General features: G+C 38.1%; 1 long non-coding RNA gene across 1 annotated transcript; it reads left to right on the forward strand.

Annotated features, from left to right (window-relative positions):
* The first annotated feature begins 2,960 nt into the window (after window positions 1–2,960).
* Window positions 2,961–20,660, forward strand: LOC308618642. Its single transcript, XR_014016044.1, has 3 exons — window positions 2,961–3,033; window positions 4,367–4,547; window positions 18,915–20,660. It is a non-coding gene; the product is annotated as an uncharacterized lncRNA (long non-coding RNA).
* The last annotated feature ends 6,854 nt before the right edge of the window (window positions 20,661–27,514 follow it).

The raw sequence follows: 27,514 nt of genomic DNA on the forward strand, positions 1-27,514 counted from the left end.
TCCTTGTTCACTAGGCCTTTGCTTCACCTGGGAAACATCCTCTTTGAGCATTTCTTCAGGGACACCATTGATAGAAGTAAGTCAGAAAAGGGGAAATATTTTTAGGAACAGGAATTAGGAAGTGAGATTTTAGTTTTTTAAATTCACAGTTTGATGGGCTATTCCAGTATAAATGTAAAGTAGGAAGTTTGGAGATGCAAACATGTAGTATGTTTAGGAGAGAGGTCAGTCCGAGACATTCAAATTTCTTCCTTACTCTGATACATCAAAGGCATGTAACTGTGCATGAACTTGGATGGAGGGGGTGGTCCCTGAGTATTTCTTTTCATAGGGTTTTCTCCTCCAAAGGGCTTTTAAGTTTTGGGCATATTAATGCATTGATTTTAAAGATATTTCAGTGGTATTGAAAACCCACGTTACAACTCTGAATTTCATCTCAATCTCCAGAAATGGAATCCAGAAAAAAATTACCTAGTCTTATGACAGAGCAGGAAATGACAGTGTGACTCTGGGTCCTTGTTGGGAATTTTATATTTTTCTATAATTAAGGAATCACTTAGGGACAGTGTGCAGCCATATTTATTAGAAGAAAGGCTCCCAAAACTCTTGATAAAAAATAACTTTACTATTTCTCTGGGAGTCAAAATGCACTAATATGCACTAATGTACAGATGTGTCAACCTCCCCTTTAGAGTACATCTGCTAACATAGTATGTGCTAGAAAGAAGCAGAGGCTGAGAAATGCTGATGAGCTCTTAGGTAGCATGTCTTTGGCCTCTGGTTGAAACTACTCCTCAGAAGTTTATTATATTCCAGATTCACTCAGATAAAGTTGTGCTTTATTCCTCTGATGGATAATTGTTCTCTCAGCCTCAACTACTTCATTACATATTTAAAATTTATCTTCTATTGCTTGAAACTAATCAACAAATTCTTTTTTCATTATAACACACTGGTTATCAATATCATCACAAAGTGCACTTGAACATTCATCAGAAACTTGAAGATTTCCTTGAACTCACAGGATGACGTTCATCAGTGTACTTGACTATCTTCAGGGCAGCTCTGCCAAATGGTCATCTGTCTTCTCTTTGAATCATAGGTCATCGCACAGAATTCAGATAGGTGAAAACCTGTCAATGAAAAGACAGGCTAGAATGCTAAGACTACAAGAGTCTTTTAAAGGTCACCTACTCTTTTCAGGTACTATACTATAAAAGCCATTCCATAGGATGAGATTTTATAATCTATTCCTATCTCCTTCCCTTTCTTCTTCCTCTCTTCTCTTCTTCCCTCTCCTCCTTTTATATAAACATTTACTGAGCACCCACAATGTTCCATGTCCTATATTAATTATTGAGGATTTAGTGATGAACAATAATCAGTTCCTGCCTTAATACTCTGTCTAGTAGAGGAAAAAGAGACTTTGTTACTACATCCAGGAGCCCAAGTAGGACATCTATATTCCTTAATTCAACTGAGTGATTAGGAAATATTTCTAGGGAGGTGATGCTTGAACTCATCCTTTAAAAGATGAGAAGCAATTAGCCAAGCAGGCAAAGGAGAAAAGGCATTCCAAACAGAAGGACATCATGGGCCACACCATGGAAGAGTGAGAGCACATGAAGTTGGAAATGAGTGGCATGGCTGAGCATGTGTGAATGTGGATAAAGGGGAGTCCTGCTCACCTATTCTGATGATGGCGTTGCAGTAAAAATAAAATTAGCTCTTAATTTTAATCCTCTTCTTGGCAGAATCCTTAAAAAACTGACAAGAATAAAATATGATTCTTTATAATTTAATCAGAAGTGCCTTACTACCAAATACAGGAGAGGAAAGGAAATTTTTTATCCCTTTAACTTTCACTGAGGGCAATGGTTATTAATAGGAGTAGTCACGGGAATAATTTCTCAGTTATTCTCAGATGATTTTCCTGGCAGTATTTCATTCAAATCAGAAAGTTGTTAATTCCATTTTTCATAAGAGAGGAATATCACCACTTGTATCAAGTAGAATCCAAACCTCAAACAGTTCCACGTCAGTTTGGATTAGCTGCAGGAAATCCTGATTTTTATCTGATGTGGCCCATAAGTCCAATTATTATACTCACCAGAGAGGTGAGGTTATTTAAGGACTGGCTATTAGCTTCATTTTGCATTCAGAGGCAGGAAGTGATAAATCTTAAAACAAGGTCACATGACTTTTAAAACTGATATCACTGAGGTCTCTCTCCATCTTTCCCTCTTGATCTCTCTGCATCCTTCCTTTTGATCCTCATCCTTCCTTTTTGCCCAATCTCTTTTTCTTTTGTCTCCCTATGTTTTTCCCGTCTTAATTTGTCTTATGCCTACAGCTATCTCTTTGCGCATCTAAATTTTTCTGCTGGTGATACTTGGGTTTCTAACACTTTCCCTTAGAAAATATTTCAAATAACTCTTCAGACTGCTCACTTCTCAAGGAATGTCAAATTACCTCCTCTTAAGATTCCTCACATACTTCCTCCCATGCTTGACAGAAGCATACCTAGAGGAATGGTATTATTGTCTCTGTGTCACTCCAGAACAAGCCTCTTGTGGAGAATCCTGTTTAATTGAACAATCACCTATCTTTCCCAAGTCACATTACTAATTCTTTACATTTATTCAGGTTCTCTTTCGCAATTTCATTGCCAAGTACTCCCAGAGAAGTCATGCTTATTAGATTTTACAACAGAGATGGTGACTCATTTTCTCACCATTATTTCCCCAGCATAGTTCCCCATGCTACTATAGTGCATGGCACCCAGTGGAGTTCAATAAATATTTGTTGAATGAGTTAAAGAATAAATTTCCTGCAGACTGTTTGCTAGATTAGATGGAACAGAGCGTTCTCTTTTATTCCAGAGGGGAGGACTATGGCCAACAGCGTTAACATTTAGGAAAATCGTTTTTACTTCAACACGGCCCAAAGTTCCCTACTATCAGAGGTCAAAGTGGTAGTGTTGAGAAGTCAAGAGCTGCTCAGCTGTTCAGGAGGAAGCCGAGTTCTCACCTGGTAAGGAGCTGCTGCCACAGACAGAATTTCTGGACTGCAGTGAGAATTAATTATGAGACTACTTCTAACCCTAAGATTCAAGGATGCTAATGCACTCTCTCCACACACACTTTTTTTTTCAAGCTTGAAAGTTGCCTATGTTACTGAATCCTCTTCTGAGACCTAGCAGGTATAACAGTTGCATGAACATATTAATGATGTGCCAACTACTTTTGGTTTCAGATCTTGTAGGGCATAAAGATAAGGAAGTAGTTCCTGTCAATAGAAAGTAAAAAGCCCTTAATTTTTCAGTTTATCTTTGATTTATGTGTTTCTGTGTCTATAATGTGGCCAGGCTTTCCTTGGCCTTTTTCAAAAAGATCACAGTGTAATAATTGAAAATGTGTGGTAACTGACTATATGTCCATGGGGGAAATGTTATGTGTTACCCAAAATTACAGTCACTAATGGAACCCCAAGCTAGTCCCTCAACATGGAAGAAAAAAGTATCTGTAGGTGTAGTAAGCATAACCATTCCCCCCAATAACCCTGGAATCCTTATTTATCTCCCAATTCTTTTAATGTTGTAATGTGTGAGGGAAAGGACAGGATATTTGGGGTAGAGTTACTGTGCATATCTGAGCAGTGCCTCTGGTGCTGGCGGGCAGGTGGGTCAGGAGGAGGGAGAGAAAGAGCTAAAGGAGAGCGGGGGCAAGCCATGTGATGTCCCTGGGGCCAGGATAGGGAGTATGGGATGGCTTGGGACGTGTGTGTCAGATGTGAAGGCTGAGTAGAGGCTGTGTGTGTGTGTGTGTGTGTGTGTGCATGCAAAAATAAGGATGATTGGTGGAAGCCAAGTATGTGATGTGGATAGGATGGTAGAGTAAAGGTTGTAGATGTATATGTGGTTAAGGTCTGTATGTGGGTGGAGGTGAGTATGGTGTGGGCCCCTAATTGTGTAACATAAAAGAGGAAAAAGTGTGAATGGACTGATTGTGAGCATGTTTGTGTGTGTACAGGAAAATGGTGGTAGCCAAGTGTACGGTGTAGGGTAAAGTGGTAGGGACAAAGTATGTTGGATGTACGTGACAGGATATTTAGAGGTGTGGGATTGGATGTAGTTGTGTGTGTGTGTGTGTGTGTGTGTATCAGGACAGAGTATATGTACTGGATGGAGCTCTACTGTGTTGGCATATAGACCAGTGTACACATGTTTATGACACGTGTGTATGTATGGTTAGTATGTGTGTGCTGTAGGTCCTATGTAACAGTAAGGCCCTACAAGAAGGAACACCAAGTCACCATTATGCAGTTTTTCTGTCTGATCTGCTTATCCTGTTTCCATTGTCGCCAGGTACCGGGAAGATACACTGAGTGCTGGCTCAGAGCAGGTTGAATATGAATAAAAGAAGACCTTCAGTCCCCGCCCTTTGGGTTAGTCACGCCTAAGACACAAGTGGGCAGTGAGATTCCAACACAATGCTTCCTCAGTTATGCCCTGGGCATGGCCTTCAACGTGCTCTCTTGGAACTCAGGTGAAAAGGGTATACCCAAGAATGTTCACCTTGAGGGTTTTTCTTTTAATATTTATTTATTTATTTATTTATTTATTTGGTTGCGTCGGGTCTTAGTTGCAGCACGCGGGATCTTTCGTTGCGGTGCGCAGGCTCTTATTTGCAGCACATGGGCTTCTCTCTAGTTGTGGCTTGTGGGCTCAGTAGTTGTGGCACGCGGGCTTAGTTGCCCCATTGCATGTGGGATCTTAGTTCCCTGACCGGGGATCAGACCCGCATCCCCTGCATTGGAAGGCGGATTCTTAACCACTGGACCACCAAGGGAGTTTCCCACCCTGAGGTTTTGTGTGTTCACCCTCTTAGCATCCCTGAGTCTGAGCCACATCTCTGAGGCTACATACCAGCCTCTTTGTTTATATACAGTATTAATATTTTATTCACCTCTGTCCTAGAAATTTGTAGACCCGAAGAATGTTTAGATCAGAGATACGCTAGCTAGTGGTTCTCATTTAGGATAATGGGGGAAGGGGTAATAGCTAACAGAATATTAGACCTTGATTGAGAGTGTGGGGATGAGAGAGTGGTTCAGTGCTCCTTAGATAACTTGGATGTTACTGTTTTTTCCTCTAATTGAGAAATACTCCTCTGGTCCAGTCCTCTCTTATTTTAGAGAAGAGGAATCTAAGACCCAGAAAGGGTTAGAATCCTGCTCAATGTGAAACGGCATTATGATCGTATTTTTTGCCAGCTTGAGGTTCTCTGAACCACCCATTTAAGACTTTAACCTTTTGTAGGTGGGTCTATCTTTATTTAGCTCCATCTGTACAACCATGAACATAGCATCTGAACTAAATAAGCATTCTTTATGAAATTAATTAGAAAAAGATGAAGATCTACTACAACATAATGTGGGACTTGGGGAAATAATAAACATGCTACATGAGTTTCAATGAAAACAGGAAGATGAACAATCATGACCTTTATAAGACTTGTGAAATACACATTCATAATGGATAATGGACTAAAAATATCAGGTGATGTAGAAAGCATTTTTCTGCATCAACCTTTGTCCTAAGAAGACAAACATTGGTCTTCCCAAATTATGAAGCTGTGTGCTTAGGAAACCTATTGCTTAGAAGAAATAGGAACTAACCCACCCTTTTTGCCTTCCCAAAACAGACCTTACAGAAAATAATTTTCTGAACCCCTTGAATTTATCTCTTATTTCCTTTCTGCCTTCTTTGATCTCATGTTTATTCTGCTTACTGATTAAAAAGAAGAACAACGGGAGAGAACTCATAATCTAGAATCAAATAGATCTCTCTGAAAATCTTGGCTCCATCTTTAACTGTGTGACCCTGGGCAAGTTTCTCAAACTCTCTGAGTCTCAGCTTCCCCATCTGTATGTGTACAGTACAGTAATGACTACTGTGCATAGTTATAAAAATTAAGTAGCATGCATATACTAAACGCAAGGCCCAGAGCAAGCAATCAGTGAACATGATTCCCATTTCCTTCCTCAACAGATGCTTTTACCTTTGCCTGCTACGCTGACGAGTACCTTTGTCCAGTAGAGTCACTAAAGATAAGAGACGCCCCAAATTTCATCTATCAGTGGAGCCTAGCAGGGCCAAGACTAGGGTCAGATGAATGAAGTGCTTTCCTTGGTCATCTTGGGCAGAATTTATGGAGGGGGTCAAAAAACTCAGTAATCAAGATAAATAATATTCGAAGTAATATTTTAAAAATTAAAATGAATGCTTTGGGTGGTGAACATGTTCTAAAATTAGATAGTGATGATGGTTACACAAATGTAAATATACTGAAAAACCACTGAATTGTACACTTTAAAAGGATGAATTTTATGGTATGTGAATTATGTTTTAATAAAGTTGTTATTTAAAAAATTAATATGAAAAAAGTCATGATGAACAAAATATCAACATTTTAATGAAAGTAAGGATCAGACTAGAACCCACCCGAACCCAAGGGCACCAGATTGCAGATTTCAGGACCACAAATCCTGCGTGAGAAAGAAGTGAGAGGGAAAGAAAGGGGGTCGCATGCAGCAGGGGGAGCACCGTACTTTCTGATTCTTTTTTGTAGTTTTAGTTTTTTCTTTCTCAAGTCACAATCACTGACTTCCCCTGAGTGCCTTTCTTAACAGCCCTACCGCAACTATTCCTTCCCTTTCCTCCCTCTTCTCCATAGTTCACAGTAGAGCAAGCACAGAGGGGAAGAAGCAGTCTGGTAGCTGAGCTGGCATGGATGAGGAAAGCAAGTCTATCCTGTTTGTTCCAAGCCCACCTCTAACCCTGGGGAAAGTTTGTACTAAGGTGGGGAAAATATTCAACTAACAACTGGCACCCAAATTTCTAAGAGAGGAAACTTAAGCAGGGAAAAATGCCTCAAAACTGCTTAGAGTAGAAGATGGGACCCAAAAAGCATGTGTGTCAGTTGAAGGCCAGGCTAACAGGACCAGCCTTGCTACCTCAGTCAAAGAGAGGAATTTGTTTATCTGGAGAAGATGGAGTGGCAGTAGGACATGAGAGAACAGTTGATTGTAATGGGAGAGGAAAAAGAGGGAATGTGGGGGGAAGATAGGAGACTGGGTTCTGCGTGGGCAGAACGGCCAGGAGAGGAGGAGTCCCCTGAATCAGGAAATGGGGAGGGCCACCAAAAAGACTCTTTAAAACAAGAATATCTAAATTGGCTTCTAAAAGTTGTTTGTTTGTTTGTTTTAATTTTTATTTATTTATTTTTGGCTGTGTTGGGTCTTCGTTTCTGTGCGAGTCAGCAATTCCTGTATACTTGCGCCACAGATGGGGTTTCTCGCCACACTCTTGCCCCCTGCTACCAATAGTAGATGGATATTACTTGTTACTTGGTGCTAGATTGGTTTTGCTTCTACTCCTATCCCACAGGCCACAGAATTTTGCCTGGCTCTGGGAGTAAAATTTTGCTGTCCCTGCCCAGTGGCTTAAGGCTTTTGTTTCCTTTGAGAGAAGGGTCTGGGAAATTGGGTGGGATTTTGTGCCTGACCCCCAGTAGCAGCTGATCACTTTCTTCATGCCTGTACCTCCCGTGGGGAGCCTCTCACAACTTTCCTATCCTGCCCCCAGTCTTTCTTGTGAGTACCCAGTGGAGGCCGAGGAATAGAGTTTGCTAGTGAGTGCAAACTTTTCTTGTGTCTGGGGATTCTAGTCATTTCAAAATGATACTAGATCACACTTGGCCCTCAAGAATTTGTTAACATTTTAGCCAGTTTCTTCTTACCTGTTTTTATTTTGGTAACCTTTTTCTCCCATGATCTTCCACAGGTGAGAGAGTTTGTGAGTTCCATCTCTCTTTGGAGTAGCTTGTCACTCTTTGGAATTCAGTTTACTTCATTGCCTTATGACTTGAGCTCTGTGATAGACCCCAAAAAATTAAGATTTTGTCTATTATCTGGCTTTTTTGTGTAGTTAGAACGGGAGTAATGGTCTTTTGAGGCTTTCTACCTCCTAAGTGGGAACAGAACTCTCTTCTTACAGCTTCTTCACCAGAAAGATGCTTCGGTTAAGAAAAAAACACCAGGAAGAACCTGATTAGCCTAGTCATTATTGGCCTTGGTCATGTGCTCTTCCCTCTACCAATCACTGTCCATAGGGGATGGTACTCTGATTTGCCTCACCTGGTCCAGAGGCAAGAGATTCAGGATCTTTCGCCAGAAGAGGTAGAAGGAATGCCTAACAAGCAAAAACAGTAGTCTGAAATGTGACAAACACAGATAATTTCTCAAAGTATTTTTAATGAGAAAAGTCATATATGCATGTGGCAAAAAATTCAACAGTACAATGAGATGTCATTCCCTCTCCCAAATCTTACTCCAGTCATCCTCCTCAGAGGCAACTATTGTTAGCAATTTCTTGAATTTTCAACCAGAAAGTTTCTCTGCATATACTAACATATACACACATAAACACATACCTCCACTCAAAATAGATGCTTTCTTAACCAAACAGCCACTTAACTGACTCATAAGATTAACCAACACTCTTCACTCTTCTTGTAAAACACACAATGAATACTTATGGCATCCACATGACGGCTTCTACCAGATGAGTTTCATGCTTACCAAAAGTCAGTTGTATTTATTTTAAGCCTTTTTATGCCAATTGTGGGTATTAATATATTTAAGTAATTAAATGTTATATAAACTAATTAAAAACTGAGTGCAAAAGAAGCCATCACTTATGTGAATGCTTTGGAAAGACTTGATAAAGTTGACTTCTTTAAAAAAAAAAAGCTATCAAATTAGCTGTGGGAGAAACAACTAAAAATCTTTGGGGGGAAACTGAAATATCAAGAAGGATTTTGTGATGAGATTGCTTCAAAATTATTTAAGTCTTCACTTCATTTACTGAGGCATAAATAATGTTTTAAAAATTACAGGCTTGCTTTAAATGAAAAGCATGGAAAATGCACTTTGTATGTAGTTTATTCAAGAAAAGCAACATAAAACACTAATAAATAAACTCACACCCAGAGAAAAGATTTTAAGTTAAAATTAAATTGTTAAAATATGTTCAAAAATATATAATTTTTTATTATTTCCTATTTTATTACTTTTTTGATTAAACCACCATTGATAGTCTTGACTTCATTGGATAAAAGTGTTTCTACTGTGTGTATATGTATGTTTGAAAACGGAACTAAAGAATAACAGTGTGTGTGTATGTGTGTGCTCACATACGTGTGCACATGCACACTATCTTAGTGGGCAGCAGCCAGAAAATGCATCCTTAGTAAAATGGCATTTGACCAGAAGTCTGAAGGAAGTGAGTCAATCACACAGATAACTGAGAGTAGAACATTTCAGGCAAACAGAACAGCAAGGGCAAAGGTCCAATATATGCCCTTGATTGATGGGTGACTGGTTAAAATAAAGTATGAGTCACGCATATACTAGAACACTATGTAGTAGATAAAAAATTGAAGTAAATAAGACAAAAATATCTCCACTGTTAAATAATAAATGCAAGACATTTTTGTATTCAAATGGGATCATTAGAACTTCATGTTCTATGTAACTGTACAAAATGCGTAAATAAAGACTATTAGAAATACAAAATGAAATGGAAAGAAACAAAAAGTATATCAGGAATTTTCACGCAACACTACCAGTTGGTAACATTAAGTAGACAGAAAATAAATAAGGTTAGAAGATTTTGATAACATAAATATGATTGAACTACTAAGTATGTGATTTGTACCTTCACATGTAGTTTTAACAAATGATTTAAAATTTCTCTGATCCTTTTTCAGAGTTATACCTTTTATATCTATTTTTCATCTTGCAACATTGACTAGAACTTTCAGATCTATATTAAAATTTAGACTAAAAGTTATTTATGCCCTGAATGATCTGACCACTGTCTAGCACTCTGATTTTGTGTTGAACCAATCTTCCCTTTTGCCACAGAGCATAGAAGTATTATTTATGATAAATGAAAGGGATAAAATGTTATTAACCTTGGCAATATCAGTGTATCTGGCCGAAGTTGGGAAGTCGAGGGGTAGGGGTAATGGAGCAAACATAGAAAGTGGGATGAGATTTGGGAGTAAGAATTTATAAAAGACATTCACTTTTAATTTTCTGTGCTTCTATCCTATTATGAAGAATTAAATCACATCTTTGTTTACTTTGATAATACTTTTTTAAAGTAAAAAAAGTACCAAAACCTTGAGAGAAACCCAACTTGGTCATGGTGGTATTAAATTCTGTTAATTTGCGGTTTTGTTATTCTAGTGTTTTATTTAGAATTTTCACACCTATTTTCATTAATAAATTTATTCTGGCCAGTATTTCTATATGTGCTAATTCTGGTTTTGGTGTGAGGATTGTGTTAGGTTTACATAATAAAATGGGAAGTTTGCTAATTTTTCAATGCTCATTTATTAATTCTTTCTTTTTTTTTTTTTTTTCTTTTTGCGGTATGTGGGCCTCTCACTGCTGTGGCCTCTCCCGTTGCGGAGCACAGGCTCCGGACGCGCAGGCCCAGCGGCCATGGCTCACGGGCCCAGCCGCTCCGCGGCATATGGGATCCTCCCAGACCGGGGCACGAACCCGTATCCCCTGCATCGGCAGGCGGACTCTCAACCACTGCGCCACCAGGGAGGCCCCTTTCTTTTGTTTTTTAAGGTTAACTGATTACTTTTATTTATTGTTTGTTTTTATTAACTTTTTATTTTATATTGGAGTATAGCCTATTAACAATGTTGTGATAGGTTCAGGTACACAGTAAAGCAACTCAGCCATGCATATCCATTAATTCATTCTTCTAGTCAATAAATATTTATGGCATGTCGAGCATAATTTTAGGTGTTGAGGCTGTAGCAGTAGACAGACAGGGTTCCTGCATTCACGAAATAGTGCTTTCATTCTAAAGTGGGGGAGACCAAAAGTATAGAGGTAAAGTGATAAGTTTAAAAAATCAGATATAATAAGTACTTGGCAGAAAATTAAAACCAAGTGACTTTAGACTTGATGGTCTAAGCAGGCCTCATTGAAGAGGTAATATTTAAGCTGAGACCTAAACAATAAAAAAAGAAGCAAAAAGAGAAACATGTAACTTTATGAGTCATGCTGCTGCTATAATGATAAAAATAATTTCACAGGCTTAAAGGTCATGTATTCTATGTATGATCACATGATGCAATTCTTTCCTCATATCGAAAGTAAACCCCTCATGAGTATACAAATATTCCTTCTTTGGTTGGGGAGTATAGTAAGTTTTGGTCTTCGTTAATTTAGTCAATGTTTAAGCAAGCAATATACTCTACATGTCTTCTTTTTTTTTTTATTGTAAGTGAAAACCAGGTGGCATACGCATATACCTAACCAGGTTTAATGTGTGTGGCCTGGATGGTCACTGTGTCATTCAGTTCCCCTTTCAGGGGAGCACATCCTTTTACCCTTCAGGATGTTCTCTCTTTCATTTCTCCTCTCCAGAGCATAGCCTGCCACAGAACATACTAGATAGACTTGTTCCAGTGAGAAGCAACTTAATTTCAAATCATCACTTATAATTTTGGAACAGCCTTTGTTATTCACACCCTGTCAGAATGAAACAAGTTTGCTGGGGACTTCAGAAACAAAGGAGCTAGTAACAGAGAATCAGTGATATCCTAGAGATAAATACTGGTTCCGCTTTACTGCACTCCTTGGAAATACACTGTGTGGGACCCAAAGGTTGTAATTACTATTATAACACTGAAAACTGCTTGAATGATAAAAATATCAGCAGCTCTAGGGACTTGGTAATAAGCTCCAATTGGAGCAGCACATTTCTTTAGACTTTTCCATTTCAGGGCTCAAAAGTGATCACAAAGCTGACATTGAACCAGCATAAAGATTTTTTAGTACGACTGAGTTGGAGCTCCTATTAAAAATCACAATTAGTTTTTACTGTCTATGGAGGATTAATATTAATGACATTAATACTAGACCACCTTGAGCATAACTATATCTGATAGCCCTTTAAAAAGTTTATATGCTTCAGAATGACCTTCAGACACTCTCAAGATGACTTTCTTTTTAGCTTCTGCTTATAAGGAACTGAGATTTGTTTATCTTTGAAATAGTATTTTGGCTGGTAAAATTTCATATGTACATCCACAAAAGGAAAAGATCCAAATCAATTATTTCAAAATATAAATAAGCAGGGACTTCCCTGGTGGTCCAGTGGTTGAGAATCTGCCCTCTGATGCAGGGGACGTAGGTTTGATCTCTGGTTGGGGAACTAAGATCCCACATGCCACGGGGCAACTAAGCCTGCACATCGCAACTACTAAGCCTGTGTACTCTAGAGCCCGAGCACCACAACTAGAGAGCCCACGTGCCGCAACTACTGAGCCCATGCGCCACAACTAGAGAGAAGCCCACACGCTGCAACTAGAGAAGCCCATACATCACAACAAGAAGATCCCGCATGCTGCAATGGAGATCCTGTGTGAGCAACTAAGACCTGATGCAGCCTAATAAATGAAATAAATAAATATTTTAACATATATATATATATATATATATATATTTAAACATTTTTAACATCTTTATTGGAGTATAATTGCTTTACAATGGTGTGTTAGTTTCTGCTGTATAACAAAGTGAATCAGCTATACATATACATGTATCACCATATCTCCTCCCTCTTGTGTCTCCCTCCCACTCTCCCTATCCCACCCCTTTAGGTGGTCACAAAACACCGAGCTGATCTCCCTGTGCTATGTGGCTGCTTCCCACTAGCTATCTATTTTACATTTGGTAGTGTGTATATATGTCCATGCCACTCTCTCACTTCGTCCCAGCTTACCCTTCCCACTCCCCGTGTCCTCAAGTCCATTCTCTATGTCCGCGTCTTTATTCTTTTTTTTTTTTAGATTCCATATATATGTGATAGCCTATAGTACTTTTCTCTTTCTGACTTACTTCACTCTGTATGACAGTCTCTACGTCCATCCACTACAAATAACTCAGTTTCGTTTCTTTTTATGGCTGAGTAATATTCCATTGTATATATGTGCCACATCTTCTTTATCCATTCATCTGTCGATGGACACTTAGGTTGCTTCCATGTCCTGGCTATTGTAAATAGAGCTGCAATGAACACTGTGGTACATGACTTTTTTTTTTTTTTTTTTTTTGCGGTATGTGGGCCTCTCACTGTTGTGGCCTCTCCCGTTGCGGAGCACAGGCTCCGGACGCGCAGGCTCAGTGGCCATGCCTCACGGGCCCAGCTGCTCCGCGGCACGTGGGATCCTCCCAGACCGGGGCACGAACCCATGTCCCCTGCATCGGCAGGCGGACTCTCAACCACTGCGCCACCAGGGAAGCCCTACATGACTCTTTTTGCATTATTGTTTTCTCAGGGTATATGCCCAGTAGTGGGATTGCTGGGTCATATGGTAGTTCTATTTTTGGTTTTTTAAGGAATCTCCATACTGTTCTCCATAGTGTCTGTATCAATTTATATTCCCACCAACAGTGCAAGAGAGTTCCCTTTTCTCCATACCCTCTCCAGCATTTATTGTTTGTAGATATTTTGATGATGGCCATTCTGACCCATGTGAGGTGACACCTCACTGTAGATTTGATTTGCATTTCTCTAATGATTATTGATGTTGAGCATCCTTTCATGTGTTTGTTGGCAATCTGTAAATCTTCTTTGGAGAAATGTCTATTTAGGTCTTCTGCCCATTTTTGGATTGGGCTCTTTGTTTTTTTGCTATTGAGCTGCATAAGCTGCTTGTAAATTTTGGAGATTAATCCTTTGTCAGTTGCTTTGTTTGCAAATATTTTCTCCCATTCTGTGGGTTGTCTTTTCATCTTCTTTATGGTTTCCTTTGCTGTGCAAAACTTATAAGTTTCATTAGGTCCCATTCGTTTATTTTTGTTTTTATTTCCATTTTTCTAGGAGGTGGGTCAAAAAGGACCTTGCTGTGATTTATGTCAGAGAGCGTTCTGCCTATGTTTTCCTCTAAGAGTTTTATAGTGTCTGGCCTTACATTTAGGTCTTTAATCCATTTTGAGTTTATTTTTATGTATGGTGTTAGGGAATGTTCTAATTTCCTTCTTTTACATGTAGCTGTCCAGTTTTCCCAGCACCACTTATAGAAGAGGCTGTCTTTTCTCCATTGTATATTCTTGCCTCCTTTATCAAAAATAAGGTGACCATATGTGCATCGGTTTATCTCTGGGCTTTCTATCCTGTTCCATTGATGTATATTTCTGTTTTTGTGCCAGTACCATACTGTCTTGATTACTGTAGCTTTGTAGTATGGTCTCAAGTCCAGGAGCCTGATTCCTCCAGCTCTGTTTTTCTTTCTCAAGACTGCTTTGGCTATTCGGGGTCTTTTGTGTTTCCATACAAATTGTGAAATTTTTTGTTCTAGTTCTGTGAAAAATGCCATTGGTAGTTTTATAGGGATTGCATTGAATCAATAGATTGCTTTGGGTAGTATCGTCATTATTACAATGTTGATTCTTCCAATCCAAGAACATGGTATATCTCTCCATCTGTTTGTATCATCTTTAATTTCTTTCATCAGTGTCTTATACTTTTCTGCATACAGGTCTTTTGTCTCCTTAGGTAGGTTTATTCCTAGGTATCTTATTCTTTTTGTTGCAGTGGTAAATGGGAGTATTTCCTTAATTTCTCTTTCAGATTTTTCATCATTAGTGTATAAGAATGCAAGAGATTTCTGTGCATTAATTTTGAATTCTGCTAGTTTACCAAATTCATTGATTAGCTCTAGTAGTTTTCTGATAGCATGTTTAGGATTCTCTATGTATAGTATCATGTCATCTGCAAACAGTGACAGCTTTACTTCTTCTTTTCCAATTTTTATTCCTTTTATTTCTTTTTCTTCTCTGATTGCTGTGGCCAAAACTTCCAAAACTATGTTGAATAATAGTGGTGAGAGTGGACAACCTTGTCTTGTACCTGATCTTAGAGGAAAACGTTTCAGTTTTTCACCATTGAGACGATGTTGGCTGTGGGTTTCTCATATATGGCCTTTATTATGTTGAGGTAGGTTCCCTCTATGCCTACTTTCTGGAAAGTTTTTATCATAAATGGGGGTTGAATTTTGTCAAAAGCTTTTTCTGCATCTATTGAGATGATCACATGGTTTTTCTCCTTCAATTTGTTAATGTGGTTTATCACATTGATTGATTTGCATATATTGAAGAATCCTTCCATTCCTTGGATAAACCCCACTTGATCATGGTGTATGAACCATGTAATGTGCTTTTGGATTCTGCTTGCTATTATTTTGTTGAGGATTTTTGCATCTATGTTCATCAGTGATATTGGCCTGTAGTTTTCTTTTTTTATGACATCTTTGTCTGGTTTTGGTATCAGGGTGATGGTGGCCTCTTAGAATGAGTTTGGAAGTGTTCCTCCCTCTGCTATATTTTGGAAGAGTTTGAGAAGGATAGGTGTAGCTCTTCTCTAAATGTTTGATAAATTCGCCTGTGAAGCCGCCTGATCCTGGTCTTTTGTTTGTTGGAAGATTTTTAATCACAGTTTCAATTTCAGTGCTTGTGATTTGTCTGTTCATATTTTCTGTTTCTTCCTGGTTCAGTCTCGGAAGGTTGTACTTTTCTAAGAATTTGTCCATTTCTTCCAGGTTGTCCATTTTATTGGCATATAGTTGCTTGTAGTAATCTCTCATGATCCTTTGTATTTCTGCAGTGTCAGTTGTTACTTCTCCTTTTTCATTTCTAATTCTGTTGATTTGAGTCTTATCCCTTTTTTTCTTGATGAGTCTAGCTAATGGTTTATCAATTTTGTTTATCTTCTCAAAGAACCAGCTTTTAGTCTTATTTATCTTTGCTATTGTTTCCTTCATTTCTTTTTCATTTATTTCTGATCTGATCTTTATGATTTCTTTCCTTCTGCTAACTCTGGCGTTTTTTTGTTCTTCTTTCTCTAATTGCTTTAGGTGTAAGGTTAGGTTGTTTATTTGAGATGTTTCTTGTTTCTTGAGGTAGATTTTATTGCTATAAACTTCCCTCTTAGAACTGCTTTTGCTGCATCCCATAAGTTTTGCGTCATCGTGTCATTTTGCGTTGCATTGTCATTTGTTTCTAGGTATTTTCTGATTTCCTCTCTGATTTCTTCAGTGCCCTCTTAGTTATTTAGTAGCGTGTTGTTTAGCCTCCATGTGTTTGTATTTTTTGCATTTTTTTCTGTAATTGATATCTAGTCTCATAGCATTGTTGTCAGAGAGGATACTTGATATGATTTCAATTTTCTTAAACTTACCAAGGCTTGATTTGTGACCCAAGATATGGTCTATCCTGGAGAATGTTCCATGAGCACTTGAGAAGAAAGTGTATTCTGATGTTTTTGGATGGAATGTCCTATAAATATCAATTAAGTCCATCTTGTTTCATGTGTCATTTAAAGCTTGTGTTTCCTTATTTATTTTTATTTTGGATGATCTGGCCATTGGTGAAAGTGGGGTGTTAAAGTCCCCTACTATGATTGTGTTACTGTCGATTTCCCCTTTTATGGCTGTTAGCATTTGCCTTATGTATTGAGGTGCTCCTATGTTGGGTGCATAAATATTTACCATTGTTATATCTTCTTCTTGGATTGATCTCTTGATCATTATGTAGTGTCCTTCTTTGTTGCCTGTAACAGTCTTTATTTTAAAGTCTATTTTGTCTGATATGAGAATTGCTACTCCAGCTTTCTTCTGATTTCCATTTGCATGGAATATCTTTTTCCATCCCCTCACTTTCAGTCCATGTGTCCCTAGGTCTGAAGTGGGTCTCTTGTAGAGAGATGGGTCTTGTTTTTGTATCCATTCATTTTGGTTGGAGCATTTAATGTTTTGGTTGGAGCATTTAATCCATTTACGTTTGAGGTAATTATCAATATGTATGTTCCTATTACCATTTTTTAAAATTGTTTTGGGTTTGTTATTGCAGGTCTTTTCCTTCCCTTGTGTTTCTGCCTGGAGAAGTTCCTTTAGCATTTGTTGTAAAGCTGGTTTGGTGGTACTGAATTCTCTTAACTTTTGCTTGTCTGTGAAGGTTTTAATTTCTCTGTCGAATCTGAATGAGATCCTTGCTGGGTAATCTCGGTTGTAGTTTCTTCCCTTTCATCACTTTAAATATGTTCTGCCACTCCCTTCTGGCTTGCAGAGTTTCTGCTGAATGATTAGCTGTTAACCTTATGGGGATTCCCTTGTATGTTTTTTGTTGCTTTTCTGTTGATGCTTTTAATATTTTTTCTTTGTGTTTAATTTTTGTTAGTTTGATTAATCTGTGTCTCGGCATGTTTCTCCTTGGATTCATCCTGTATGGGACTCTGCACTTCCTGGACTTGATTATTTCCTTTCCCATGTTGGGGAAGTTTTCAACTATAATCTCTTCAAGTATTTTCTCAGACCCTTTCTTTTTTCTCTTCTTCTTCAGGACCCCTATAATTTGAATGTTTGTGTGTTTAATGTTGTCCCAGAGGTCTCTGAGACAGTTCTCAATTCTTTTCATTCTTTTTTCTTTATTCTGCTCCCTGGCAGTTATTTACACCATTTTATCTTCCAGCTCACTTATCCGTTCTTCTGCCTCAGTTATTCTGCTGTTGATTCCTTCTAGAGTACTTTTAATTTCAGTGATTGTGTTGTTCATCACTGTTTGTTTGCTCTTTAGTTTTTCTAGATCCTTGTTAAATGTTTCTTGTATTTTCTCCATTCTGTTTCCGAGATTTTGGCTCATCTTTACTATCATACTCTGAATTCTTTTTCTGGTAGGTTGCCTATTTCATCTTCACGTATTTGGTCTTGTAGGTTTTTACCTTGCTCCTTTGTCTGTAACATATTTTTTTGTGGTTTCTTTCTTTTTTTTTTTTTTTGATGGGTGAGGCTGTATTCCTGTCTTACTGGTTATTTGGCCTGAGACGTCCAGCACTGGAGTTTGCAGGCAGTTGGATGAGCCCAATCTTGGTGCTGACATTAGGACCTCTGGGAGGGCTCACTCCGATTAATATTCCCTGGGGTCTGAGGTTCTCTGTTAGTCCAGTGATTTGGACTAGGAGCTCTCACCACAGGAGCTCAGGCCCAACCTCCTGCCTGGAAACCATGGTCCTGCAAACCAGTTGCTGGGGGTTCCTTCTGTCCCCTTAGGTGTCCGTGGTCCCCCACTGGTGCCTGGTAGGTGCATTTGTGCAGAGACATGAATTCTGCATCCTCCTAGTCTGCCACCTTGACTCTGCCCCTATATAATTCCATTTTTATTAAATGTCCAGGATAGGCAAATCTATAGACAGAAATTACATTAGTGGTTGCAATGAACTAGGAGGAAGGGGAAATGGGGAATGACTGATAATGGGTATGGGGTTTCTTTTTGCAGTGATGAAAGTGCTCTGAAGTTAGGTGGTCATGGTTGCACAACTCTGAATATACAAAAAGTCACTGAATTATATACTTTAAAAGAGTGAATTTTATGGTATGACTACGTCTCAATAAAGCTGTTAGTAGAAACAAAAAGCTGAAGGAGTTTAACTGGGATCTTCCATATTTAAAACTTCCTAGAAATTTCCCATTGTTTCATGAAAACTCAGTGTAGTGGGTATTATGGTTAGCTCTCCAATTCTAATTTTCCCCATCCAATTACATAGCTGCCATGCAGTTTGAGTGTGATTATCCTTACTAGAAGCTTCATTGGGTCCTGATTTGACCATTCCAGTTTTCCTTGCCATACCTTAAGTCAGTACACAAGTGGCATCAAGGGTATTCCAATTGGTGGGGTGGGGGCTGGCGGGGGTGGGGAGAAAGCCCAGGTTTTTGTTAGGTGGTTGTGAATAACATACGTTTTCTCTTTTTCTGCATGTAAAGGGAAAACCATGAGGTACAGGTTAGCAGCCATCTTCCAACCATGAGAGAAGTCAGCTTGAAGACAAAAGTGACACACAGAGAAGGAGAGAGCCAAGACTATCTCAGAAAAATGGAGCAAGAGCCCTGATTGAGCCTTGCGGGACTCCTGCGTCCTTTCAATAATCTTTAAGTAGTGTGTGACCATATGGTTAATTTGCCTATGACAGTCTCAGTTTACACCAGTTTTCCTAGCTTGATTGTTAATGGTGCCCTTTCTCTTTCTGAAAAGTGTTCCAGTTTCATTGGTCACACTCAAGATAATTGGATTTTCAATCATATATCAATCAATTTAGCAGTTAACTAAGGTCAGCTGTTTTTCAAGTTGTGTCCATTTGGACTGTTTTCTGGCTACCTCCCATCATCCTCCCTCAGACTGTTCAGTTGTTTAGATTCAAAAAGTAACCAAAGGAAACATTCTGGTTTCCTCTCACTCTTACTCTTTCTTCAGGACCTAGGACTTCTCCATGAAGTCTTTCTAGACTTTTCTAAATAAAAGTGGTTAAAATGGTTATTCATAACTCCCACACAATTCTCCTCATCCCTCTTTATCAATACTCAATAACATTGCATTACAATGATCTGTTCTTGTGTTTATCTTCCATAGCCAACTGGGAACATCTCCTGAAAAAGGATTATATCATTTTTAACTTTGTATCCAAAGCATGAGAACAGTGTGCTCCTGGAACATAGTTTCTTTTGATATTTGCTGAGGAATAAAGGAAAGAAATAACTGGATAGGAAAGCCATTCATTTGTTTGCTTTGTCATTTTAACAGTCTGTTCAACTTATTTTGCTCAATATTTTCCATTGTAGCAACTAACCATTAGTGATGCCTCCCAAGCCCAAATTACCTCAAAATAATTAAAATGGGCAATTGAATTTAAGGATGAGCTTAATATAGAAAACCCCCAAGAGTTGTTTCTGTTACTCTGAATTGTCCAGTGGACTGTTTCATGCTTCTTCATATTTGAGATAATGCTTCAAATTTATACCTACAATGAAATAAAGCCTTAAAAATAATCTGATATGATTTCTGAACAATTAAATTATTAGACTGGGTGGAGGGCTCATCTTCACAAATTCATTGTTAGTTTGGTCTCATTCATGCAGATGTTCCTTTTTTTTTTTTTAACCAATTCAGAGCTAAAAAAAAATATTGTCATGTAAACTAGACTCTGAAAACTGCTTTCTGTTAATCCTGATATCCTGATGCATTTTATTCTAAGTATTTTTAAGGTATTTATTACCAAAAATAATATTAACACTTACTCAATATCATTGTTTCTTACATGTCAGAAGACTCCATGTGTATCTAAATACCTTTTAAATCTTATGCTTTGCTTGTATAGAATATTTTATTTCAAGGCCTGAAATTTATTTTTCTTATGGAATAAAAGTACCTTGGTTTGCTCTTCACTATTTTATGATATTATTCCTATTCTATACAATTATCATCTAATTGCATTTGTTTCTGACTGAATAAACCAGTTATGTTAGCAAAAAGATGAGATCTAAAGGATATCCTGGTTTGTGTTATAAGCAAAAATTGTTGAGTGTTGATGCTTCTGCTACAGAGAGACCGATTTGCTTTAAAAAAATCCTTTTAAGTATAGTTAATTTTATTTTTCATAGGTAAAAACAGTAAAGGAAGAAATTGAGAAAATAAGTTAGTGATCTAGATGAAATTAGAATGAAGGAATGCTCTCTGTTAAGGAATAATAATAAAAGTTTCAAAAAATTTACACATGTCTGCAACTGTTCTGAATATTTTATATATGTTAACTTTAGTCCTCACAACACAGGTCATATAGGTGGTAAATGGTAGAACTGGAATTCAAACCCAGCCAGTTTGACATTCACAATGTATGTATGTGCTTAACTGATAGTCTACACTGTATCCTCAAACAAAGCTTTCTTCAGATAGAAAGTATTTTGAAGAGATCCTAAACTCCAAAGATGTAGGTTATCTCCACAGCCTTTGTTCCTTAGTAAAAGTTAAACTCACATTTAATTATATTCTTGTTAATACTATGAAATAATACAATAAAAAACAGATTTTATTGTCATTTTTCTGATCTTTTAAATTCTTCTACTTGTTTACTCTCTTAGATGAATTGTTCTGAAATGACTGTATATTTCGTGAAATTCCTCTTAATTGAAGTAAAAGATGTGGTAAAGAGTAAGATGTTTAGTGCATCTTAGCGTGAAATATATGGTCTATTCTAAATACACTTTCCTATGTCTCAGATGTTGAAATTGCCTTCTACAGAGTATTGGTTATCAAACTAAATAATGCTAAACCAAAATCTACTTCGTGATCTGAACTTTGAGGATTGATTATCTACTATACATTGTTTAAATTAACTTAATATTGTGCATTTTAATATAAGGAGCATTGGCTTTGGAGTCTAACAGACCTGGGTCCAAACTCCAGCTCCATCCTTATCAGATGCATAACTTTATCTTTTTGGCTTCCAATTATATATTTCATGACATTTGTGAAAGTCAAGTTAATATTTTAAAATTTGCCTGGCACATAACTTATGTTCTTGTGTTCAGTAAATACAGTTGGCCCTCCATAACCGTGGGTTCTGAGTCCATGGATTCGACCAACTGGAATTCAAACCCAGAAGAGAAAATATTTGAAAAAAATTCTAGAAAGTTCCAAAAAGTAGAACTTGAATTTGCTGTATATCCTGGCAACTATTTACATAGCATTTACATTGTATTAGATATTATAAATAATCTAGAGATGATTTCAAGTATATAGGATTATATGCTTATATAATACATACCTATAGTGCTTAGGTTATATGCAAATACTATGTCATTTTATATAAGGGACTTGAGCATTTGTGGATTTTGATGTCTGAGGGTGTCCTGGAAATAATCACCCACTGATACCAAGGGAGGACTGTATTAGTCTCAGTCTCTGTCTCTGTCTCTCTCTCATTCTCCAGTAAATCTACCAAGTTTGTTTACACACACACACACACACACACACACACACGCAGAGCCTAGGTGAAAGTTTGGACATTATAAACTTTAATAAATAAATTGAATTGAGCCATGAATATCTATCTAAAAAGAAAGCAATTTCAAAAACATTTTGAAAAAGAAAATAATTGATACTTACATGGGACACATTTGGAAATCTTTAGAATTTAGCTTCCTTTAGGAATGAACATCAGTGCTTCAACCTAGCACACCATGGATTAAAACAAAATCAAGTATGAAATTTGAAAAGAAATGAGTATGAGGTAAAACATTTTAATTAGTCATTTGGATATGAGCTAGCAAAACAGCTGAGAATGAAACGAACTCTAGTAAACTCTAGGCACTCCCCTGGACCACACCTATACGTACAAACACATACCAGTGGTTTATCAAGATCAGGTCTTGAACTGACAATTTGCCTAGAACCTTTGTACATTTGAAGTCTATTCATAGTGATATAGTATCTCAGGATCTGAAGGCCTTTACAAAGTTACCATTTAATGGGTAAAAAAACCACTGTAGGGCTTCCCTGGTGGCACGGTGGTTGGGAGTCCGCCTAACGATGCGGGGGGCGTGGGTTCGTGCCCCCGTCCGGGAGGATCCCACGTGCCATGGAGCGGCTGGGCCCGTGGGCCATGGCCGCTGGGCCTGCGTGTCCGGAGCACAGGCTCCGCAGCAGGAGAGGCCACAGCGGTGAGAGGCCCATGTACCGCAAAAAACAAAACAAAACACTGTAGGTTAAGCACCTGAACTGATAAGTAGATAAGGCATTTTTCTACTAATTTCTAACATGCTTAGGGGAAAAAAAGGACAAGAATTAAATTGCTTCTTTGGGCATTAGCACAACAAATTTCAGATCAATTGATTCTAACTTTGTTTTTGAAACTTCAAATTTACCCCATTTCTGGAGGATCACTTTTTACATTTTAAAAAAGTTTTTATAAGGGCTGAAAATTTACAATATACCTATCTTTTAAAAATAACACATTAACCACATTCAACCAACCTCAGATCACGTAGTATTGTAGTAGTATTTACTGAAAAAAAATCTGCATATAAGTGGAGCCCTGTTGTTCAAGGCTCAACTGTGTGTCCAATATTGACATAAAAATGATGCTGTTGACTCTGTCAAGTAGATCATGGGCTTTGGAGCAGGTCTTCAGGTTGTGATTAGGTGAACTAATATATAGTTACTTTTACTCACTGTAACTCTGTGGTCTAATTTTGTAATTTGAAGGAGGGTTATGAATAATTAATGTGTATTTGTTTTCCACAGAGAAAAAAATCATATTTAAAGTATTTGCAAACAAAGGAGAAAGTTGAACAATTTTTCTAGTGACTTCTCTCAGTGTAGATCAGTTTAAATAAACTAATTCACCTGTTCAACAAATATTTGAGTGCCTAGAAGGTGGAAAGCCCTGGTATCTGATGACAAACTACTTTATCTCACTAATTCAGACGCTTATAACATTTCCAGTACTTCAAATGGAGCACTAATTTTTTTAAAAAAAATAGACTATTTTTAAAGCAGTTTTAGGTTCACAGTAAAACTGAGCAGAAAATACAGTTCCCATATACTCCCTGCCCAACACACGCACAGCTTCCCCCACTGTCAACATCCTGCCCCAGGGTGGTATATTTTTTACTGTTGATGAACCTACATTGACACATCACAGTCACCCAAAGTCCATAGTTTACATTAGGGCTCACTCTTGATGTTGTACATTCTATGGTTTTGGACAAATGTATAGTACTTGTATCTACCATTATATTGAATAGTATCATACAGAATAGTTTTACTGCCCTAAAAATTCTCTGTGGCCTGCCTGTTCACCCCTCCCTCTCTCCCTTCTGGCAACCACTGACATTTTTACTGTCTCCATAGTTTTGCCTTTTCCAGAATGTCATATAATTGGAATCATACAGTATGTAGCCTTTTCAGATTGGCTTCTTTTACTTAGGAATATGCCTTTAAGTTTCCTCCATGTCTTTCATGACTTGATAATTAATTTCTTCTTAGCATTGAATAATATTCCATTGTCTGGATGTACCAGACAATGGATTTATCCATTCATGTACAGAAGGACATCTTGGTTGCTTCCAAGTTTTGGCAATTAGGAATAAAGCTGCTATAAACATCCGTGTGCAGGTTTTTGTATGGATGTGTTTTCAATTCATTTGGCTAAACAGCAAGGAGTGCGACACTGGATTGTATGGTAAGAGTATGTTTAGTTTTGTAAGTAAATGCCAAACTATCTTCCAAAGTGACTGTATCACTTGTAATTATTTTTAAATTATGAAAAATTTCTACATGATTTTTCATCATTTATAACTCATTTGTAAAATAGAAAATGGTCATTTTTCTTCATGGAAACAGTAATGCTCATTATAGAAAGTCAACAATATAAACAGGTAGATTTTAAAAAATCAACACGTTTCATTCCTCAAAGATAAGTACTCATAATTGTCTGGTGTAATTTATTTTAGTCTTTTTTCTGTACATAGGCTTTGTGTCACATTTTAAACTTGATTTTTCTAGAAATCTCACTAAAGATGATGTTTTTCTTAGATGCAATCCAAATCAAGAATCCTGATTATTAGACTTCCCTGGTGGCACAGTGGTTAAGAATCTGCCTGCCAACACAGGGGATGGGGGTTCGATCCCTAGTCCAGGAAGATTCCACATGCCACAGAGCAGCTAAGCCCATGCACCACAACTACTGAGCCTGCGCCCTAGAGACCACGAGCCACAACTACTGAGCCCACGAACCACAACTACTGAAGCCCGTGTGCCTAGAGCCCATACTCCGCAACAAGAGAAGCCACTGACCACAATGAGAAGCCCGCGCACCGCAATGAAGAGTAGCCCCAGCTCGCCGCAACTAGAGAACGCCCGTGCACAGCACAAGGAAGACCCAATGCAGGCAAATATTAATTAATTAATTAATTAAAAAATAAAATAAATACATCTTTAAAAAAAGAATCCTGATTATTGAAAATATTACAACTTTAAAAAATGTAAAACTAACTTTTATATATAGGCATTTGGGGCACGGTGTAACAGAGTATCAACTTGCCAAAGTTTGTTTCATTTCTCTGAGGTAACTTATGTATCTGTGTTCTCCAAGCCTCCACTCTTGTCTTTTCTGGGACATGTGACTAGAACCAATATAATTTCATTTCAGTTTCAGTTGGAATCAGCTACAATTATTTTGGCTTGGATTTGGTTCAAACCGAAAATGTGTTCCAACTACTTGGTTTGAACCAGACATTCTGCATCCTTTTCTGGTTAAGGTTTTATAACTAAACTATCTAGGGCCACTAAATGACAGTCAAATTTGGCTTTTGTTTACCTCTAAAAACATTGCTTCTTAAAATGTATGAATTCTAATATATACTAATATTACTAGATTGCCACTGGAAAAAGTCAGAGGCCCTGAACTTGGTAGAATTTGAGGAGAGCCCTTTAGACAAACAGCCAAAATAATGTTAGCCGCCAAAAGTGAGATTGGTGGACAGGGTCTTTGCTAGACTCCTATGCTGCTGGGCTACATGGAAAAAATTTACACTTTTACCATATCTATAGAATACATCTATATCTATATCTATAGAATATTCTATATCTATAGAATGTTAGGATTGCACATTCTAAAGCTGCTACTTTAAACTCATCAACCAGGTTTGGACAGACCACGTTTAACTAGGCTCAAGTACAACATAGCTGATCTATTATGTACTGATTATACTCAATCAGAGGAGTTCTGTTAACTGTTAAGAATATCGGGTTCTTTCAACTTTCTTTGGCCTCCTTTTCCAAGTCATTGATCATACTGTATAAAATCCTTTGTTGTAAGGTTCCAAAAACCATTTGGAGAAATGTAGAATACAACAAAATGCTTAAATTGACCAATTGATGTAGTTCATCAAATCTTAGAGTACATTAATTGAATGCAGTATTATTTTATATACGATTAAGAAAAAAAATCTACCAATTAGTTGTAAGATGCCGTTGACTGTGAGATGCATTTCCATTTCAGAAATGTTAAAATGAAATGTTTTTTAAAAAGTATGTCTTAGAATTGATTAACTAAAATAGTGATGTTTTAAAATTTCCACTTGTAGTGTTATTTCCATGCTAATATACTATTGGGCTATAACTTTAATTTATCAACCAGTAACTCTCAACAGTGGAAGTTTGGTTTCTAAGCCCTGTTCTTTCTTACTGACTTTAACCGGGTAAAACAAAGGGTATAGCAAATCCAGGATTGGTTCTCAGTATAGACATTAATTTAAACTCTTTTCTGATTGTAGTTTATCATTTACTTATAGATTGAGGTAGCTCATTCGATCAATATTAGCTGTAATAAATAATAAAATAAACAACTTCTTTTCAAAATTGAATTCCATTCTGAAATCTCTCAAGGGAGGTCATGGATTATTTAAAAGGAAATCACTTGAATAAACATCGTCTAAACATAAAACAATAGAGAAACAATATAAACTCATCTAGGCTGAAGAAACAAACAGAAACATTTAGTACTAGATTAACCCATCTCCCTGGACTGATTTAAAATTAAGATAAACACTAAGTTACCTTACTATCCAAAATGCCATTTCTTTCCATTTTAGAGCAGTGCTATCCCCCTGTGTAATTTAAAATTTTCTAGTAGCTAACCAAATTTAAAAAGTAGAACAACAGCAAAGACAGTGAAATAATTTTAATAATTTAACTTAGTATATCAAAATATTGTTTCAACATGTAATCAATATAAAATAAATGAGGTGGTCTTCGGTATCAGGTGTATGATTTACATTCGCAATACATCTCAATTCCTACCAGCCACATTTCAAGCGCTCAATACCCACCTATGGCTACAGTATTGGGCAGGAGTAGTCTTTGAGGACGTCAGTATTAACTGATTCTTTACATTCTGAGTTTGAGAATTTCTTTTATGTTACACGCTGCCTCTAAGGTGCTTAGAGATCTGCGAAGCACAAGGAGATTATTTTACTCTCGGTGCGTTGTGATCCAAGACTCCACAGCATTAGAACCAGCGAGGGAGGAAGGCAATGGGACACCCTGGCGCCCAGGAACGTGTCTTGGAGGAGGGCCTGAGCCGCTCCGAGTAATGCCCGGCGCAGCGGCTGCGAACACAGCGTTGGAAGTTGGACTGCGAAGACAACTCGGGGGCTGCCTGGAACCCCGGGTCTTTTCCTGGGGCGCCCTAGAACACCTGAACCGGACAAAGGGAAAGTGTCCTCCGAGTTGGATACAGGGACCCGCTCCGCCGACGGAGGCCGGCCCAGGGCTGCAGTGCTGGCCGCCCGGGTAGCCTCCGCCGGTCACTGAGAGGTGGGCGGAGGCCTGAGCCCGGAGGTGGGGAAAAACCCTGCCGACGTCCAGCTGGAGAAGTCTCCCAGGGGCGCGCTCACGACAGTGACGCCACGGGCGCGAGGGCGGCAGGGTGGGCGGAGAGGAGCGGCGCGCACCGCCCCTCGGAGGCGGGTGGGGGGGGCGCGGTTCCGGAGGGCTGGGGCGGGGCGGGGCTGGGTGCGCCGGGGAG

This window comes from Mesoplodon bidens, assembly GCF_964165515.1.
Source record: "Mesoplodon bidens genome assembly, chromosome: 6".
Classification (NCBI taxonomy): Eukaryota; Metazoa; Chordata; class Mammalia; order Artiodactyla; family Ziphiidae; genus Mesoplodon; species Mesoplodon bidens.